The sequence below is a fragment of the Accipiter gentilis genome, chromosome 24 (genome assembly GCF_929443795.1).
Source record: "Accipiter gentilis chromosome 24, bAccGen1.1, whole genome shotgun sequence".
Lineage (NCBI taxonomy): Eukaryota > Metazoa > Chordata > Aves > Accipitriformes > Accipitridae > Astur > Astur gentilis.
In genome coordinates this window covers 9,576,621-9,589,563 of record NC_064903.1, presented here as the reverse complement: position 1 = coordinate 9,589,563, position 12,943 = coordinate 9,576,621, and the positions used below count along the sequence as shown (strand labels likewise).

At 42.6% G+C, this 12,943-nt stretch overlaps 1 protein-coding gene across 4 annotated transcripts in view; it reads left to right on the top strand.

The window, feature by feature from the left end:
• The window catches only part of MAMLD1 (mastermind like domain containing 1), an 86,856-nt gene that overhangs the window by 19,682 nt on the left and 54,231 nt on the right, over positions 1–12,943 (top strand). The window lies entirely within an intron of this gene.

Here is a 12,943-nt window from a genome sequence, read left to right as displayed (position 1 = left end):
TAAACACTCACTGAGGGGAAAAGCAAGGCTGTCTCTAGTGAATTTAATTAGCTTTGTTTAACTGGCTTGTTTGCTTTGTAAATCACATCATTTTTAGTCAAATTTAAAGGATAAAAAAATCTGTAATTAAAATCAAATGATGCACGACCTTATTAAAAGTCAAGGGTTTTAGAAGTTCAGTACAAAAAGTCATTTAGTTTGTAACACGTTTGCAGCGCTCTGAATGTTTTAGGAGGAAGAAGGATGAATTTGAGGTGCTTTTTGGTGTGGGGGTCATTCTTCAGACAGGAGGGAGATTGTTATTGAGTCCGTATCTTTACTTTTCCTTGAATTTGGGGGGCGATCACTGGTTTTTTTTAAATGAAGATTTGAGTCTTTTCATCAATTTTGCAAGCTTGCTGGATAAAATTTTGGAATCCAAATAAAGTTTCTTAGTGTTTCTTTCTGTCCTCTGCCCTAAGCGTCAGTATATTATCCATAATTTGAATCCCTGCTTTTGTGTGACACCGTGGTTTAAATCATGGCTTCTCTTTGCACTTCTGTTGCATTTTTGAGCATTAGAACAGAAGTCACTGTAATTTTGGCTCTGCCAGACAAATGAAGCACTGACTCGGCAAGTCATCACTGGGTTGAATTTGAAAGTGCTTACAGTGTTTTATCAGACAGTATGTTATGTCTTTCAGGTGCTTTACTGTATTTCAAGTGTGGCACATACTTCTTTCAACAATTGATGTTCTTGCTCTTGTCAGCATAGGGTCTAATCCTCTTGCTGTTGAAAATGATAAAAGCCCTATGAATTCCTAATATGTCTTATCAAAATCTGGCTAAAATATAAAATGTCTGACCCCAACTTCTGATTCTTCCTTCAGCAGAAATATGCTTCTTCCTTGCACCATGCATGCATATTGATAGAGCCTCCTGAGTACACGGCTTATAGAAATAGCCCCGTCCTTGTGCTGAGCTGCAGCATGAACAGGAAAGGATTAAAGGACCACTGAGAAAGAAATGGGTGTGGATGAACTTGCAGTGTACAAAAAGGTAAAATACAGCATAAAAAGACTGTCCAAGAGTATGAGGGGAATTCAAAATCTGTTTCACAAAGCTGCGCTACTTCTTCCAGTCCTTTGAAAAGGGTGTAAGATTGGCCAACCCGTAGTACTGCACTGAGAATTACGCGTGGTAATAATTTCATTGACGAGTATAGTGAGCAGCCTCATTGCTCAATGACTTCTGAGTAACTTGCTAACTTAGTGATCACTGCGAGGCTTCAGAGAAGGAAAAGAGAAACGTTCCTTCCTCGGTAGTAGTTTTGGAGGTCCCTTGGCTCCGCGGGAGTGCATGGGGCGGGAAGCTCTTTGCCATGCCAGGGGTGGAAGTCAGATGGAAGTCCTACCAAAAGAAACACCTTGGGACGCTTCAGTGGTTTGACAAAATTGAATCAAAACAAAAAATAGCCAGGCGAGTGGGGTAAACCAGCACTAAGCTGTTGAAGTCCAGTGAAGTACGTTTGCTGAGTTACAGCAGTGAGAAATGAGGCAAGGAAAGCTGAGACATCCCAGCTGAAGGATTCGCATAACTTCAGTGACTGAAGAGATCTTCTGAATGGAGACCAGAAAATTTGAAGTAGTGTAACTTCAGCAACTTTGCTCACGTTCTGCTGCTTTACTGCGTCCTGTCTCTCCCTTGTGGATTGAGGTCTTAAGTATTTTTGGCATCCGTAGCCAACATGTGTAGGGTGGGAGGAATGCAAGTACTTCTCCTGGGTCATCGCTCCAGAGAAAGTGGGTGAGGTGGATATCGTGGACCTTTTATCATAGGCATGGAAGGAGACAAGTTTTATAATCTGATCCAGTGTGAAGAGCAAGAAAAATTTTATGGTCTTAATACCCTAGCAGGAAGGTGAGTGGTGGAGCAGTGAGATAAGGAGGGGGCTAAAGCTAAATGCTCATTTGGACCCATTAGCTGCTGAGTGCAGCTCGCTGCAGCTGAGAACCGGGTGTGAGGACAAGGAGACTTTGGCGCTGTGGGAAAGTGGGAATTTGGTGCGTTTAGCAACAAACATGTGATTAATAGATGCGTGCCCGTCATCTCTGCGATAGCACCATAGTCCCTCCATTCATCTCCCGGCTGCTGGGGGAGGGGAGCGGGAAAGCGGCTCCGTGCTCCGAGGGCACGTTTGCTCTTGGTGTAAATCGGGAGCCGAGAAAGGGATCTGTCCCGGCGCCTCCCTCCGTGCTTAGAAAAGTGCCTGGCGTGTTTCGGGCACCGCTGTAATCTGAATAATAAACACTTAGTTCCGAGCTCCTCATATTTGGCTGAGGTTGTTCTGTTAAATGATGCTTTGCTTAGAGGACGCAGAAAGGGGCAAATGTTCAGTAAGACTTGAGTCGTTTAACTTAAATCAACCTCCTCCTACCCACTATTGACATATCAAGAGAACCAATGAGGCATGTTTAATTACACATGCACTGAGTTTACAATTAGTCTGCAGACAGTGATTTTTTTTTTTTTATTATTTTTTTTTCTTCTGACGCAGCAAGGAAAGATTTGATCCTGCAAGAGGTCTTATTAGCTGTAATACGAGCAGGGCTGCGTAGGGTTTTTTTTTTTTTTTTTCCATTTTAAATGTAAGTGGAATGTTTTTATCTTCTAGGTCAAATGATTTAATCTGATGCTCTAATGTTACATGGTTTAGCAATCCTTCTGCTCCCCTTCTGCTTGTAATAAGTGGCAAAAGTACGGCTTCTTGCTTGATAAATGGGTTAACAGTATTCACAAGGCAGGTAATAGAAATCCATATTAATAGGTGGAAATTGGCTCTTGATGCCAGGCAGGAGAGTCTAATGAAAGTATTATTGTTTTAGCTTCCAGCTCCTTTGGAAGCTGAAAGCTAAATGCCTGTATTACATTCTTATTACCTATTTATCACACCATATAGCTGAGTGGATGTTTATTAAATTACATTCATGTTTAATGCCTGTTTGTATACTTTTCACTGAATGTGTTCTCAAAGGAAATTTTCTGGAAGCATTTCAAAAATGCACAACTATTTTCCCATTCTCTTTTTATAAATTAAAACCATTGTTGCCGACTGTCAATATACAATTGGCTTGGAAATTAAATTGTTTCCTGCTAAGCCGTAAGAACCAGCTAAACCTGCTCTATTTAATTTAGGAAATAAATATTTAAAAATCTGAAAAACACACGGTGTTCTTGGGTAGTGTTGATTCTATTCTAGTCTTTGAAAATACCCAAGATCCCAAGAGTTGGACTTACCTAGTTTCAGCTTTAATTTAGCATTAAATTGCTTCATCGGGGATTTTATATATGACCTTCTGCATGTTTGCGATTCTTTTGAGAATATTCAAAATAGTACTGAATACCATCAAAGATAAGAAATTAGGAACCTGTTTATTAATATACCTACTTACGGTGCTTCTCCAGTTTTGCATTCTTATTTTCTTCTTAAGCAGCACTTTCAATTCATTCCATCTAGATTAAAAGGAAAAAAAAAAGAGGGGAAAAAACCCACCCCAAAGCCCAAACCCAAAAACTCAGCACAGCTCAGATATTCCCACATAGCTCTGACCTGGAGCGTGCTGGGATCTCAAGGGCTTTTTGCACATTCTGGGAGGGGGAAAAAAGAGGGAGGGGAGGTGGGCTTGCCTTTTCTTCCACCTACGAGTCACAGCTTGTCCCCCTCGTCAGAGCACTGTGACCACGCAGCACGGTGGGGTGATGCGGCTTCGGTCACTGCGTGAGTCAGGTGAGGACCGTGGCTGGTAGCCAAGGGCTTCTGGTTGCGCCTCTGCCTCGTCCAGAGGAGTCACACCACATCCTTTCTTGACCCGGCATCCTGCCTTGACGCCTGTGTCCTGCGCTTACAAACCAGCCCAGAGGGATGCCTGGCTTTTCTGGAAGCTGTGTTTACTGCTCCTGGGCTGCAGACACCCATGGCTGGCGATCTGTGCGAGTTTATTGAAGCGATCCCAAGCAGGAGGTTTGACTCCCACTCTCACACGCAGAAATATCTGTAACACGTAGAAATATCCGTAACATGTAGAAATCTGAAGCGTGTATTCTTTCACTTCACCAGGTTATTAGCAAATGCCTCAGCAACACCAGGGGCTGGGTGCAGGTGACTCTCTTGTGCTTGCGGGGAGCCTGACCGTGGCTGAAAGCAGCCCAAGTGCCGGTGGAATGTGGGGGCTCCTGCCTATGAAATCCTGCTTGGAGGATCAGGCTGCAAGGTCTGGACTCAAATGAGAGAGACCAAGGGGTTTTTAATCAAAGGCTTTGATAGCTCTTGTCTGCTTGAAGTTTAAGTTCAGTGGAATATTTATTGATCCATCAATGCAATCTGCTAAATACTGCGATTTGAGCCATGCTTCCTCGCTTATATTAAGAATAGATAAATCAGAGCAGCTACGTGCATTTCAGTTCTCTGCTGTGCAGATAATAATGCAAACACTCTCACTTCTGTAATGAGCAGGTTAATCACTTGATCGCTTTTACTAAAATTTTGCTGCCACTGCCCTTTAAAGAGCTAATCTTTGTCATTAGGAGGTCCTAAAAATGCACAGTGAACATACTTTCAAGTTAGACTGAAAAAAAATCTGTATAAAATAATGTCATGTTATGCTCCACTTAGTGCTGATTTACATTATTAATTTAACAGAACAATTCAAAACACAGTTGTAATCATGCTACCGATTTTTTTTGAAATGGCGGGGAGAGAAACAATAAATCAGTCTTCTGGAGAATGTGAAGCATATGAGAAAGTAGTATTTCGAAACAATTTTAGCAGGCTTATTGGGTTTTGAAATTTAAGCTATCTTGCATCAGCAAATATTATTAACATTTTAAGAGTCATTGCAAGTGTTCCTTAGATTTTATATACATAAAAAAATATATAAAAACACTAAGAAAAGTTTATATATATGTGTGTAGAGAGAGAGAGAGAGAGAAGCTTCATCTCTATTAAGCTTTTTAGATGTCATGGGAATAAGTTCCTTAAACTGTTATTCTTTCAGTTTTAATAATCTTAAGTTCCTTTTCAGCACTTGCACCTCTGCTTTACCTTTGTATTCACTCTTGATAAAGACTCTATGGACTAATTAGTTTCATTTCTGCTTATGGCTGGTCTCTAATAGTTTTCATTCTTTTGGCTTCTCAGATCTTGATCAATGCTTCAGTATGTTTGCTGTAAGCACTGCAGGGAATGATTGTTCTCTTTTCTGTACCCCAGTAAAACACATTGCAGCACTTTACTGGTTCCCCATTTTGTAACACCTTTAAAATATGGATCTGTTTTGAGTCAAAATGCATACAGCGCTTTCTTAAATCATACTGATAGAAACGTTGCATTAGATCCTTTTTCATGTAGTGTAACAGTACAGCAGAATTTATGGCATTGGAAGTCATCTGAAAGACATCCATAGTAAAGCTAGTATTTTCTGACCTGCCTTAATTTCTTTTCTCATTCCAGGCATCTGTAACAGACTGTATTAATCTTTTTGTTTAATGAAGTTCTTTAAGAGGAGACTTTGCCAGTTGATGTTTGGGCATGTCTTTAATAAGAGTTTTTATTTTCTAAAGTTGCTGTCTTACTCTCCAACAGTTTGTGTATATTTGAGTTATGTTGAGTTTGGATTCTGCCCTTGGAAGTCAACGTAAAGTGCTTAGCATGAGGTAGAGATCTTGTAGGTCCTACACGTAACATAAAAGCAGTTCGCGGGACTACAATCGACAGCAAAACCACTTACAGGTTTAATATGTTTGGATAGGGAATGCCCAAGAAAATGTGTTTCCGAGCCCCGTGTTGTTAAGTCACACTGACGCACAACCAAGGGCCCGAGGAAAAGTTCAGGAACGGCAGAGCTTGACGGCATAGAGAGCGAGGGAGAAACTTGTCCGTGGAGCATTTCTGTTGAGATAGTTTGTCGGCTGTTTATTGATTGCGCAGGTCATTGGTGAAAGGTCAACAGCTCTGCTGTGTCGGCAGATAAAGATAGAGGAATGGCATGTTGAGGTCACATTGGAAAGGAATTCAGTCACGCTAAAGAAAGAACATTTTAAACCTTTATTTACTCAAAAAGGGTTGTGAGGTATTGAGCTTGCACATTTACAACCCTTCAGTGTAAGATTAAGAAACCTTATTCTCAGCTTTCCCTAGGAGTTTCCCCCTTTGCTTTACAATCTGTTTTTAGACTTGAACAATTTTTAGCTTATCACTGTAATTCCTTGTGCCTGCTTTTGTTTCTTGCAAAGCATTAGAAGGATATTTCTTTGTGCAAAGAAAGGCTGGTAATTTTTTCTGAACTACCAAATTTTGAAGTGATTATGCTCTGATTAATATTTTTTTTTCCTTTTTTTCTGAAAGTGCCTATCGAGTGCTGAGCACTGTTTATGCAATTTATTTCTATTGTGTTTTGCTTTTACCCTATTTGAAGGTAACTATTGCACAGCAGAGCTGAGATTTAACACATCTGAAAGGTAAACTGTTTATATTCGGGACAGAATTTAAATCAGGAGGACTCGGGTCTTGTCTGAACAAGGCAGATACACTGATGTATCGGCTGGTGTATGCTGTGGTTTAGACAGGCTGGGTAAAACCACTCCTTTTCATTTTATTTACCTCCATTAGGAACCAATTTAAATGAAAGCTAATAGGCCATTATTATGCTTTAGAAAAAGTGTTCTTATGCAAACAGTTTAGGTTCACACTTTTAACTAATCTGATGCAGATTTCTTGTGCAGGTAAGGTGTAAGTAGATGGCGAGCTGTCTTCCGGAGTTGGGAGCCAAAACACCTTCCAATAGGCATGATATTTTCTCTAAGGCAAAGTCCTGGTCGAGACTTTCCCTGTCACCAAATTCCACTTAATCCCTGGAAGTGGTGCAGAGTCTCTTCAGTACAGGGAAACTACACCCAGACACAGGGATAACCTTGTGGACACCTCTGGCAATCCCTTGGTGAAGCGGGTGGCAAAGGGCATGCTTCTTTCCTTTGCCGGGTTTGGCATAAAGGCAATATGAGAATAAGATTTGCCTTTATAGAAGACGTGAGAAAAGGTTTGTATGTTGGAGACAGGGTTGCTTTGACTGATGATTTTAATATTGTCACTTATTCTGGGCTTCTAAACTCCAAAATTACATTTTAAAAAAATCCATGTCTTCTTCTCCAGTGACTCAGAGCCCCTGAGTTTATGATCAGGGTAGATTTTTTAATATTTTAATATTAAAACTAATAAATCCTGCCTGTTAGATCTTCCAAGACTGCTCAGGTAGTTTGATTCCCCCCTGCCAGCCTTGATGCAAAGCACTAGGTGAAGATGAACGCTTCTGCTTTCATGCAGTTCCACGAAGACACTCAAAACTGCTCTAGAGAAGATGCTACGGAGCACGTCCAGGCACCGAGCCCATCCCCGCCAGCATCCTTTGCACCCTCTGCATCATCACTGCCAACCAGGGCTTCTGCTTGGTCAACTTCACAGGTTGAGATTTCAAGTGCAGTCGGTTACCTTCTGTACCCCACAGGGAACACAGTACAAAACAAACGTTTCACCTGTCTTTTGCAATCACCTTATCTCTGCTCTTCCCCAGCAGCCCATGTATGTGGGTGGAGATGACAGTGTTCTTCCGAGCTCTCCCCATGGAGCAGGGTCCATCGGCCGGAGGCAGCTGCTGCGCCCTGCGCGGTCGTAACAGGACAGAGCAACAGAGAGGCTGCTTCCAGCTGTTGGCGTAAGACAGCTGCGGTGGGAGCTGCATTTTGGATCAAATTTTGATAATATCGGGAAGAAAGCTTTTCAGAGGCTAAGACGAATGTGATGCCGAGCGCAGGATTTATTTAGTGTTATTGATGTGTGGCAATACTATGATTCCTCATAGGTCTTCTGAATACTGGAGGAGAGGGATAAGAGGTGTGTATTATATTAGATCAATAGTGACTGTAATAATAATAAAAAAAAGACCAAAGTAACAATTACTAAACTGAATTTTAATTTAATTTATTAAGAAAAGAGGAGTCTAGAGGATGCAAGGGATACACTGGTACTTGCCTGTAGTTGCTGAATCACATCCTGCACCATCCAGAACTAACTACATGTTGGCACCTAAATGCTGTTGAGTCACCTCTGCAATATGAACTGGTGATTTACGTTCATGCATCAGAAAAGTATCTCTGCTTAATAGTAAAAAAAAAAAAAAAAAAAAAAAAAAAATTGCCATTAAAAAACAACTTTTACAAGGGGCTGCCCCAGAAGAAAAATCTCTGGAAGAGGTTAAGATTTCCATTGGCAACAGGGAGGGAAAACTTTGTGAGGAACCTGCCCCATGTAGCTGCTGGGAGAAGGTGCGGAGATCACAAATACCCAGCTGGCAGCGTTGGCCAGAAACACATCCAGCAGGCCAGCGCTGAAGGTGCAGGAGCTACAGCTCCCTCCTTTTGCATTATCGCCCCCGGTCCCGAAACCTGAAGCGGAGCCTGGGGAGCAGACTCCGACAACCACCGGCGGAGTAACTTGCCAGCACCGTGCCCAAAACACCGTGACCGTGTTTTCTGGTGTGCATGCCCTCCTCTTGCAGAGAATCAGGCCTTTGTCTGAACAACTCCTTTCTCCTTCTCTTTTCTTTCTGAAGTTTTCAGTTGGCGACTAGGAAGGCGGAGGGGGTGGGGTGGGGGGCAGCCTGCAAAGATGAAGCAGCTCATGAAAAGAAAGCTGCTGAATAGGCAAATTGTTTTATCTGGATGGGGTTTGTGTTCCTGACTCTGTGTTGCAAGGGAAGGTACAGTAGAAACAGTGTTCTGGCTCATGCGCTCCTGCTCCAGCCAGGAGATCGCTCTTTCTCCTGCTGCTTCTGATGCTCAAAAGCTCTGAGCGTGTGTTGTCTTTTTCCTCCTCCCCCTAAAGAAATCCATTTACTGCTGGTGGCGTTTCTATTTAGTAACAGCCGTGTTTACACACTGTAAAAAATGTGAACTAGTCTTGAGGATTCTGCAGCTTTATGCGCCCCCGCGAAGTGGTATTTCCTTATGGCAGTTGGCTCCAAAAAGGTCCTGTGTTTCCGACCTCGTTTGCTTAACAGTCTGGAAAGAAATCTGGGAAGTTGAGGATGAATTACCTGTGTGAGTTTCAGAAGGAAATCTGAAAGCCCAGGCTTGGAGTGGGGATCCCAACTTGCTCTGGCATTGGCTGAATCTTCTCCTGCTTCTCTCTTCTTCCTTCAAAAAACCCTTTAGGAATAGCTGAGGCTCTGGTCGGCTGGTGGTCACTTTGGTAGCCCGTGTAATCCCAGGCTCCGACATCAGATGTGTTGATAGTCTTTGAAACAGAGAGGCGATGGCCTTCGTATTATTAAAGGTCATCAGGCATTTGGTACAAGCTGAAGCGATTTTGTGCTGTGAAGGCAAAAGAGCAAAAAGGATGTATAAATTCTTAAAAGAAGAAAAGAAAAGAAAAAAATGATGGTAAATTTAGTGCCTCAGCTTCCACACTGAGGGGAGAGACAGGAAGGTGGTACGTGTGTGTCCAGGCAAAAAAATCCTCATTAAATAAGTCCTGTTGATTCAGGGCCCTTGAAAAGAGAATTCCTCATCTGATGTGACTGGGCTTTTTTTCCCATCCTGAACTGTGTCACTGAGACACTGAAATCCTCATCAGTGATGGGGGAGAGGAGTGGGGCTGCTGGCCTCTTATGTGCTGAAATTGTAATTTAAGAATAAGAAGGGCTTTAGGGCTGCTAGAACTTTTCTGGCTTTTCATCTGAGAATAAAGTGCTAAGGCCATCCCCCCTGCTCAAAGGTGGAAAAACAGTGAGCAGGACTCTCCGCAAACACAATGGCTCTATCTTGCTCTATTATGCCACAAAGGAGTGGCTTGCTTAATCTCCGAAATTAATAGAGCAGAGAGGAAACGGCTCTTAAAGAGATGTGTGTCTGCTTCCTTCCTGTGCATAGCACGGGGAGCCTGGGGCTGTGAGGTAATGTCATTTCACATAACTAGAGGGCTCTTCTTATAAAGGACAATTACAGTAAGTGTAGCGAGTCTGGAATTTTTGACTTTTCAGTGGTTTTTTTCCTGCTACGGTGGTGGGGATTTTTGTTTAAAACCTGGTCTCTTATTTTGGTGAGAGATGATGCTGTGAGAGTTTGTCTCACATTTGATTTTCAGGAGATTTTTTTTTTATTTTATTTTTGGTCTGCTTCTTGTTTAGTGACATCAGAGGGAGACCAGCCTGCTGCTCCGTTCCCTGCCACGCTTAGTACAAAAGTCTAAACGCATTTTAAGCCGTTGTCCTAGGAGAATGTCAGTTCAACCAGAATTAACGGAGTGTATTCTAGTAGAACAGCTCCTTTTTCACACTGTGTTGGCCCTTTATAGCAGTGTGTTACTCTTGGTGTGAAGCCAAATCAACTGATAAGCAATGGACTAGATTTTCCTGCACGTGGTCAAGGCTGCTCACATCTATCCAAACATTTTTAGCTTTAGGAAAAAGACCTAGCACTTACTAAACTAAACCCCACCTAGCCATTGTCTCTTCGGAGGGAGTGAGAGAAGAGAAAAAAATTGGCCTGCCAAGAAGCCTCCAGGATTTTTTAATTGCTTCGGGGAGAAAGATGGGAAGACCAGGAAGAGATACTGTAGGGACCAGGGCTCCTGGGTCCCGTGCTGCCTCCAGCCCATTTGACTTGGGAACAGGGGGATGATGCTCAGCATGTTTCAGGAGCTGACTTTAGTTGGGCAGACAAAGCTTTGCTCTGCTTTCATTCCTTAACTTCTGTTAATAATTTATGTGCGATGCTGCACAGTAGAAATATCCCTCCAACACTGCATTTTAAACCACTGTCTAGAGCAGCATGACATATAATCCAGCCATGTTGTGTATCTTGTGCATTTATTAAAAAGAAAGGATGCATGAAGCGTTTGTTTTTTGAGTCACAATCGGGGGGAATCTGTAATAAAATGACTATCTATGAAATGCAGGACAGTTTGTTCCCTACTAGCAGCATGATGTATTTTACATATGAACAATAGTAGGTTGCTTTGCAGAAAATGTGTTTTTGATATAAAGATTATCAGTGCTGCCACCCCTCTTCCCTCATTTATTATTGGACTCACCGCAGCAAAATTGCCGAGCTCCAAGTGCTTTTTCAGCTTCCATTCAGCTGCATGATTTGTAATGACTGTGGTGAGCTAGGGAAAGGAGGAAGTTTAAATTTGGGCAGTTGTGCATCTATCCACAGTTAACGAGGCATCTAATTTCTCTGCAAATTCAATACAGCTTTACCACAGTCCTGGCTGTAGCTTCAAGTATGCTGTAGTATTTTTCAATTTGTTTCGATACCTTTGCTGTTATCTGTGTGTGTTAAGCTCCATCTATTTCGGATTTTATTTATCTGAAAGATGAGATAAAGAACTGGCTTTGTATCAGTGCTGCTCACTAACGGCCAGGGAGGCTCAGCAACCTTTTGACTGCCTGACTCCAAACTGCCTATGGACACTCCTAACCAGATACTGAAAAGGGCCAATATTCAGTGGAGATTGTATCGCTGCAGTGTCCTTTTCCTCTCGATGTGTTTTCAGGAGCACCGAATAACTACATCTGTCTGTCTGAACCATCACTTGAACGCCCTGCACCTGGTCTCCCTTCCAGTGTTGATAAAGCTTAGCGTCAGAGTTACTGCAGGCTCTTGGGGGCAGGGACCATCTTTTCTTCTGGTTTTGGGCAGGTATCTAGCACCAACGGTTGTGCCCCTGTCTGTCTTGCAAGGAATTACTGTGATTCACGTAATACTGACTAAGAACGGATGGCAGCACAGCACAAGGTGGGATGGCTACAGTTTAAAATAGAAGATGGCATAATGAAGTTCTTAGGCTAAATGCCAACGTAAAATTAGCATTTAACCTCCCCCTTAGTATTTGCCTGTTAATTGGGTGTCACTGTCTATATTGGCATAGTTTTTAGAGATTGTTACAGCAATATTAACACGTTTGAAATGCATTGCATGGAATTATAATATCCGTCAAAGTTTTCTCCTGGCGGGGGCTTAGATCATCCAACCCACAGCTGGGAATGGTATTATTGTACTTGTTCTATTATAGACATCCAGACACATATGCAGCCCTCAGACTTAAAAGAATGTGTCTGCAAGGTGCAATAATAAGGGTATACTAGACAGTCCACAGGATTACAAGGCTATTTAAATGAGAAGAAAAAGTTGGGGGCAGAGATGAGAAAGGAGGGAATTATGTGGCTTGTAACGACACCCTCTTTCACCTTCCAGCTAGGACTTCTCAAACTGGATCAGGGCACTGGGCTTTCTCTTCTTGAACACAGGTCCAAGCATCTTGGAGCAGGTTGGATAGAGAGGATTTCCATCACATCCTTTCTTTGGACTTTTTTTTTTTTTTTTTTTTTTTTGACTAAATCTTAATGCAGTGCCTTTCATGAATTTTGATGACAAGTTTCACCAACTTGCAAAAAGTTTCCACTTCTGGCTGTTCTCTGAAAACAGACGTGGCCCTGAACTGCTGTTATCGGGCTTCCCTCTGCGGCCAGGGCCTTTCTGAAATCCCGTGAAGGTCTGGGGTCTGGTGTGGGGGGGGCTGCCTGTTCCTTACACATGGCAATGCCTCCCATTCCCATGCAGTCACTGTCTTTGGGGGCCCCTGTGATGTGGGGGCCCATCCGCCTGCCCTGTGATACCTCTGCCCATTCATTTTCCCCAGCTCCCTCAGAACCAGCACAGAGTTAGAGGGAGACTGGGGCTAGATGCAGGCTCTGGGGTCCTGTGCTGTACACCACAGGAGTACCAGAAGGCAGGCAATTTGCATTTTAATAACTCCCTCATTATGTATTTGTCTGATCTTGTCAATATTTTGCATTTTTTAAATTTTGCTGACTGCAGTTGTTGTGGACTATCGGGTCGATAATTGGAT